We start from the raw sequence: 8199 nt of genomic DNA, 5'->3' as shown, positions 1-8199 counted from the left end.
AAAAAAAAAATCCCGGCCATCCCGAAATTGCGAAAAAAAATCCCGCTCATCCCGGAATTGCGGAAGAAAATCCCACCGGGATGGCCGTATCCCGCCGGGACACGGCCATCCCGTCGGGATCCCGACGGGATCCCGGAATTATTTTTGGTGGGGACTACTAGGTAGAGGCTCATTGTTAGGCATCTGTATCTAATGATTTAATAAAATCATTAATGATACTTAGAATAAGGCCTACTGGATCTTTCAGTCTTTCAAACGTAATTTTTTCAATTTCATTAATTTCATTCTGAAAGATATCATAAGATGACGATAATTTATAATCCCTATCTATCATTGTCAGCACAAGGTTCCTTTTGTGTTTCATGTCCACATGGCTTTCATAATGCAGTAGTAGGCCTTTGTTCGTGGCTTTCCTGTGAACCCTTGTTTCAAGTGATGATGAGGAGGTTTTAGAGATAACCATTCCCAGAAAGTTGATGGAGTTATTGGATGCAATTTCCATGGTAAAGTTTATTGATGGATGCGTTTATTGATGAATCCCCCCCCCCCCGGGGGAGCGGGGCCCTGAAAAATATGAAAAACTAGGGGTTTCAAGCGCTTACTTAATCAATATTAGAGTTTTTATGTAGAAAATAAATATGCCTACAGTAATGTTTTTCTCTCCGACAAAGTGTGGATTTTCTCCCTGACCGGGGGAGCTCTCCCGATTGGCGCCACCACTCGGTGCTGAGATAAATTCCCCCTCACCCACTATACCTTTAAAAAAAAGCCTTTCCCTTAAATAATGATGGGCTTTTTGATATCATTAGTCCTTCCATCACTCACTAAACTTTTTCACCGCCTAAGGCATCATCATTCTAAAAATGCAGGAAAGTGTATATCCCAGCCAGAACACCCATCTGTTGACACCTTAATTTCCCTCTTGGAAGATTCAGGAGGAAACAAACCAAAGTACCAAGAGTAATATAAATGAAATTATAGATGAATCCCTTGTATTATCGGGGGACACTTCGGGGTCAAAAGGTTTACTCTTGGGGGGTGCGGTGGCACTAAGCAAATATGCGAAATTGAAAGGCATTTTAGCATGTCAGTCATACAATGAGGATATATTCTTTGATTTCAGTTGATCTATTAATTAAACTAAATTTTACCGTATACAATGCAAATAGGAGTAGGCCGAATAATGTAATTAAAACAATAACAGTTGATTGTTCCAGATTCTAGTGCATAGATACAGATGGGTGAGGGTTATACAGTATAGATTTCAATGGCGGATTCAATGCAATGCCAGCGGAACATGATTTGTGGTGGGGGGGGGGGGGGGGGGGGGGGGGGGGGGGGGAGGCACTGTAAGATGAATGGGAATATGAATCAGGGGCGGATGTGTGTACACATACATAAGCCTAACAAAATTGAGTATATGCTTACGTAAATGCCAGCGGAACATGATTTGTGGTGGGGGGGGGAGGGTGGCGGGGGGGAGGCACTGTAAGATGAATGGGAATATGAATCAGGGGCGGATGTGTGTACACATACATAAGCCTAACAAAATTGAGTATAGGCTTACGTATTCTTTTTACATGAATCGATAATTCCCAAAAAGAAATGGGGGTGGGGTTTACCCCCGGGGAAATTTTGATTCTAGATGGCGGGAAACGAGCTTTCCCGACTTCTGAGGTGTCATTTCAATGATTTTCAAATTCTTTAAAATTCAGGTTTTCCCCCTCTTGAAAACGATTCTATGAATCGATAAACCCCAAAATGAGCTTTCTCGACCTTTAAGTTAATTCTTCAGTTAAATTGTTCTCATTCTTATTACAGAGGCCTGTTATGTGTGACGTACTGGCATACATACGTCAAAGGCCTACTTATTCTTTTTTCAATGAATTCTTGATAAACCCCAAAAAGAAAAGGGGGTCGGGGGACTTTCAAGCATACTTTAGTATTTAGCATAATTTCCCGGTAGTCCTCCTAGCATAATTTAATTTGCATCGCTGGCAAATCGCTGGTACGCTGTCGGTCACAGGGTTACCATTTGGCCTTTTTGACGGCTAGATTCGTCAAATCTGGCCGTATAAAAATTCGCCTGTCCTTAACGTTTAAAAAGTCTCGGCGAAACTATATTTGGCCGAATTTTGTGAACATTTTTTTTTTCAATATAGGTCTAATATAACGTAGACTTGTTTTGGATATGTTGTTAATTTTATACAAAAGCTTTGATTCTAATCGTGTACCTTTACTTAATTAAACGTTCGTAGTCGTACTCGCACCAAACAATAAATGTATGCTTTGGCCGAGTTGACGTAAGAGAGTTTATTATTTAAAAGATTGTAGCAGTTACATTTAATAATTTAACTTGTTCGGATGAAATTTATTTATTGACGTTTATCCTCGTTTAAAACTTTATGAAGACATAACAGTTTATTGCAAGTTTGTACCATGTGTTTCTTTGTCTATGTTCTAGTCTAGTTTCTATCTCTATTGGTTGAGAATTGAATAAAAAAAAATAAATTGTATATGCGCTGTGGTGTTCTTTATGTGAAGTGCCATGTAAATGCTCGTGTGATCATTCGGGTCCAATGACACCTGCAATTTCAAGAGTGTTGGTGAGACGTCCTCGAAGTTACTCTGGAGTTAGGTTGTATATGAGAATCATGAAGAAGATAGTCCCGATAGCGACATTGATTTATTGTTTAAGTATGGCAACAATAACATTCAGAGGCGAATTTAGGAAGTTTTAGATAAAAAGTATTTATTAAAGTTCTCATAAGTTTGTGTTACCTTACTATGTAACTTTCTAATTAAAGAGAGCCACGAATTTGTCACTGAAGATTCGATAACAAACAGGCCCTTAATTATTGCTATAGATGGACTACAATTTACCTTAATTAATACATTTAAATAAAAAATGTAGACCGATCATAATAATGTGACTATAAATAGGCCTACATGCTAGCAACTATAAGACATATAGGCCCATTTAATATTATGATGTAGCTGGGCATTTAATTATGGTGATTAATTAATTATCAAAACAAAAACAGTGAAAGATTAACATTGTTCTGTGTATATCGTTTTAATTTCTTCAATTTCAAACAAATGACAGTTGATTTTCGTGTAATACAGTATTTGTATGTTAAGTGAATATTATGTACCAATGTTGCCTAATTCTAATTGGATTAAAATCTGGCCGAATTTTGGCCGATATCGAAAAAAAGTTTGGCCGAATTTGGCCGTGAGATGGCGTGTGTTTGGCCATGGTTTGGCCAAGGCGTGAAGCCTCCTCCTGTCGACTATCGCTAGCAACCCTGGGGCGGGGTCACACTGGCCAATAAATAGTGGAACCAAAGATCGATATTTGGTGGAACTGCCGTCCCGTTTACACTATTCAGGCTCGGAGGTTAGAATGTTTGGAGGAAGTAGGAGAAGTAATTTTTATGTATAAGGTTATTGTCATGCACCTTGATGTTGTTGATTATAGACAAATATTAGAAACTTTAAAGTCTGTAATGTTTGGTTTAGCCTAGCCTAGGCCTAGGCCTATGCTCTAACAGGGGCGTGCGGCGACGGGCGAGACCTTTTCAAAACAAAATACTTGAGCTAGGCTAGGCCTAAGGAATACCGGCCTAAGTACTTTAGGTTATGCATTATACATACTATCCTAGGCTACCTAGGCCAGATGTTTTACTTCACATCAAATAGGCTAAGTATGCCTATTTTTGGCCCTACGCCTTTTCCACGAGTCGGTAGACATCTTTAAGTGATGACAAACAACCCAAGTAAGTGGTGCGTAACCAACAATAACATAAATAGGATGGTCTAGATTTGAGGCTAAATTCTTGTCGACATGTTATCTAAAAATTCAGAACTCCATAATGGAGGGTCGTATCACATATATTTTTCTGGAAAATGTTCTCAAAAGATTATTCTACACCACTATGATTGAAAAAAAAATTGAAAAATGTTTTTGACCCCATTTTTTTAACAGATGAGTTGGATATTTTGAAAGACAAAATATCAAATAACATTGCTGTGTTGAAGATGAATAGGCCCTAGCTTGCCATGGAAATTTTAACCTAAAAATCATTTTATTCACCAACATGTCTGTGGCATAACTAGCTGGGGAACCAGTCAATTCGAGTAGATGCCACTTTGAGCGCATGCTAGTTCAAGCGGAAAAAAGATTCACTTGTGCGAACAACAGCCTGTGTGAGTTATGTACGAATTACTTTAAAATTTCCTATTTTGAGCTAATAATTTGCATTCGGACGAGGCTCAAGCCTTGCCTGGGAACCGGGGGACCGGGGGTGGGTGGAGATACGCACATCCCAAAAATTACTTGTGCCCCTACATTCGCCCATCCCCAAAAAATCACTTGCAAGTAGTTGAGAATCACCTTATTTTGCGACTTTCACCCCGCAACTACTTCACCTAAGTAGCGCCACCAATGACCACCCCCATTTCAAGACTAGATACGCCACTAGAGCCAGGGGAAAATATCTGGTGGGTTCCGTGGGAGAAGCCAGCTTTATGGATAGAAAAATTTGTATTTAATTGATTTATAAGGTTAACAATTTACAATTAAACATACAGTACCTACGTTCATAAAAATAATGTTTAGTCATTCCTTTCGGAAAAGATCACTTAATCTCTTGTTAGGTCTTCCTCTTTTTCTTTTGTGTCCGTATGGTGTCCATACTGTTAACTTTTTGGCCCACCTGTTATGGTCCATGCGAGCTACATGGCCTGCCCACTCCCACTTTGTTATACAGTTTTTTATACATCTTTAATCTTTTTTGCCTTTCTTATAACTTCATTTTTCCACTTATCAAGTCTACTGATACTGATATTTATTTATATTTATTCTTTATAAAGCCTTCCTTTCCTAATTAACTATAATTAATTATTAATTTAAATATGAAATTATCTGTCAAGAAATATATATTTTTAAGTTTCTTTATTATTATTAAGTGAATTTGTTTATATTATTAAACTCAATTTGTTATTAGGCCTAAACTCATATATTTTTATTTTTTTATTTTTCATTTATTTATTAAATAATTATATTTTGGACTGCTGTACTGTATTTCGTTTAGTTGTTTAAACATTTCTTCATTTCTTCTTTAGTAATTGTATTTATAGTAATATTTTAAGAAATATTTATTGATTTCTAAGTTTATTTTAGTAATTCATTTTAATGTTTGAAGTAGTTTATTAACTGATTCATCCTTGCATTATAAATCAACAATTGATTAACTCACTTATTTAATTATTTATTCTTTGTCAGTTTAAAAATCTATTTTTGCTGTATATTTCTTAGGTACCCAACTTCAGCTGAGTATTCAAGTATAGTGGAGCAACTACTTACAAATATCAACAAATATCATCCGATACCTCAAATCAGAAAGGTAGGCCTACAGTTTATTATTACTGTATGCATGCATTCTTAACCCATTAGCACCTACAGTATAGTTGTAATGCATTGTAGTCAGAGAGTTTGCTGTATATGAAAGAAATTAGACTCTACTACAAATAAACTGTAATATTTTTTTTTATTGTTGAAAATGTTCCATTACAAGTTGTTTTTATTTTGATGCATATTAAATAAACATTCCAGTGACACAAAATATTTTGACCTTTGACTTTGAAATTGTGACCTTTGACCTATCATAGTTAACATTTCATCCAAAATTTGCAATTTTCTCTGAATTTATAATTATATAAAATATTTTGAATTTGCATACTTTTTACTAAATTGTATAATTATTTTAATTTTATTGAGTTACATCAATTCTCAGACCTTTGATTTTAATATATTGACCTTTGACCTATTCAACTTGCCAACACGATCGGCGCCGGGTATAACTAGGCCATAATTTACGATCGGTTTTCTCGGCTTTGTACATATATATATGTGAAAATTCAACTCCCATTTTCAGCTGTTATTCGTGTTCAATATCTTATAAATAGTACGAAGTCCTCCAGAAAGAAAGTTGACAAATAGGTCTAGCCTAGGCCTGGCCTAGTTCAAAGAGAAGAAACGTCACGAACGAGTGTTGAATGTAATTTTTATCTACGCACAGAAAATAGGCCCACGTCGCTGAACAATGAATGGTTTATATTAGATGGTATTACCCAGTGTACTATTGATGAAAGTGGACAATAATCTTCTATTGTTTCTTGTCCTCTTCAAAAACTGTATGCCACATTGTTGCTTTGCAGCTGGGCACGGGGTTAAAATTTCTTCTGAGACACCGCAGTAATGCGGTTTGTTTACGAAAGCAGAACATGTGCTCAGAAGATGTGAACGACTGAATGGGTTTGAGTTTGGGACGGGTTTTGAACTGAACACATAACTGTATTTGTTTTATTATTTTATACATACTGTACTGCATTGGTATCATTATCATCATCATTGTTATTAGTACTAGCCCTACTGTACGGCTTTATTTCATAAAAGAAATAAAGATGTCACAAAGTTCAGTTCAATGCAAGCGGATATAAATAGAAAAAAAGTTCCATATTGAGTTCAGTCAGGTTCAATTGAATGTAATTTTTATTTACGAACAGGATCGAAATAGGCCCACGTACGCCGTCACTAAATGGTTTATTCGCTGCAAATGTTACCTAATATTAATTAATATGTAGACAATAATAGTTTCTAAATAATTATTTTGTCTTTCTCTTCAAAAACTCCGATCGGGCACGGTGTAATAATTTCTTCACTGACTGCTGTAATGCGGTCTGTTTACAAAGGCAGAACATGTGCTTCTCTCGTCGTCACCGAATGTTTCATTCGCCACAAAACGTTACCTACTATAAATTAAAATGTAGACAATAATACAGTAGTTTCAAAATATTTATTTTATATTTCTCTACAAAAACTGTATAATTATTAATACGATTTCGGATTTGGGCACGGTGAAATCATTTCTTCACTGACAGACTGCTGCAATGTGGTCGTTTACGAACATAAAACATGTGCTTTCCAGTCGGAGAGCCGTGTTGGAGATTTTGACGGTTATTGCAAAATTTGTAACACGGCGTGATGTCATTGATTCTAGACGCCCTCACACGGCAGAAAGGCTTTTAAGTTTTACACATTTTCATTAGCATAAAGTGTATGCTATCTCATAGCTGTTGAATAAACATTGAAAAGCGAAAGGTGCCCAAATATGGTAAAATCAGTTCCTAATATAGCCTAAGAATCCTTACATGATTGAATTTTCTGATTATTTTTTGTACAAGTTGCGCGTTCCAACGTTTTTGCCAAGGTTGTGTGACAGCCGTCGAATCATTACAATTTTGACTGCTATTTGATTACAAATTTCTAATTAGTAGCATTTTCATCCCATACAGCGATTTTAAATATACATACCATAAGTCGAAAAAGTAAGTGTTTATTTTGATATAAAAATCGGTCTTGTACCCTATTTCAGTTTTCCACGACAAACGTTTAAAGAAGGATCATAATTTCACGTGTTCTGCTAATACACGGCGGTGTTCGATGCACTGCCGCGTGCTGTGTGGCTGTGGTGTGAGTGTTTGCACTCAAGGCCTATACTAGGCCGTGAGTGCATAAACTACAGTACTGTACTATATACTAGCTGACAGCCCTTTTTGGAGGAGGCAAACTAGGAAAACCAAGCTTATGTTTTTATAATAAAAAATCTGTTAAAAAGTGGCTGTATGGAAGACAAATGTCTGCATTAAAAAAGCAACAGGGAATTATTATTATTGTATATTATTAATATTAGGCCTAATATGTATAGGCCTATAGTTAAAAAAAGGCCAGGCTATTTATGTAAATAGATAAAGTATAGTTACAACTTCAATCAATTCAACATCATGATACAATTTTGGCCAGTTACTTTTGTCTAATTTGATTTTATTTTCAGTATACAAATTTTTTTTTTTAAATCTAATATAATATTTCTATTTTTTAGGAGTCACAATTGGCTGGAAATACATATTTTTTTCTAATTCTTTAATACTCAGCCCATCATGGAGATGTGAATACACCATATTATATATTGATGGATGTGTTTTATAGTGAATGGTACATGTATACTGAAAGTGGTGCATAATTAAATAGGCCTATCTATAGTCATCATGGTTGGTAATAATGCTGTCTCTTATACACATCTAGATGTGTATAAGAGACAGTGGCCTGCCCACTCCCACTTTGTTATACAGTTT

General features: G+C 35.9%; 1 long non-coding RNA gene across 1 annotated transcript; it reads left to right on the top strand.

The window, feature by feature from the left end:
• Positions 1 to 3314: 3314 nt before the first annotated feature.
• On the top strand, positions 3315 to 5530 carry LOC117124741. The gene is made up of 3 exons (XR_004448010.1): positions 3315 to 3446; positions 3989 to 4209; positions 5321 to 5530. It is a non-coding gene; the product is annotated as an uncharacterized LOC117124741 (long non-coding RNA).
• Positions 5531 to 8199: the final 2669 nt, after the last annotated feature.

This window comes from Anneissia japonica, unplaced genomic scaffold, assembly GCF_011630105.1.
Source record: "Anneissia japonica isolate Jap-2015-1 unplaced genomic scaffold, ASM1163010v1 scaffold2950_len93424_cov113, whole genome shotgun sequence".
Taxonomy (NCBI): Eukaryota; Metazoa; Echinodermata; class Crinoidea; order Comatulida; family Comatulidae; genus Anneissia; species Anneissia japonica.
The sequence above is the reverse complement of the archived record's forward strand: the minus strand, read 5'-3'. Positions and strand labels throughout refer to the sequence as shown.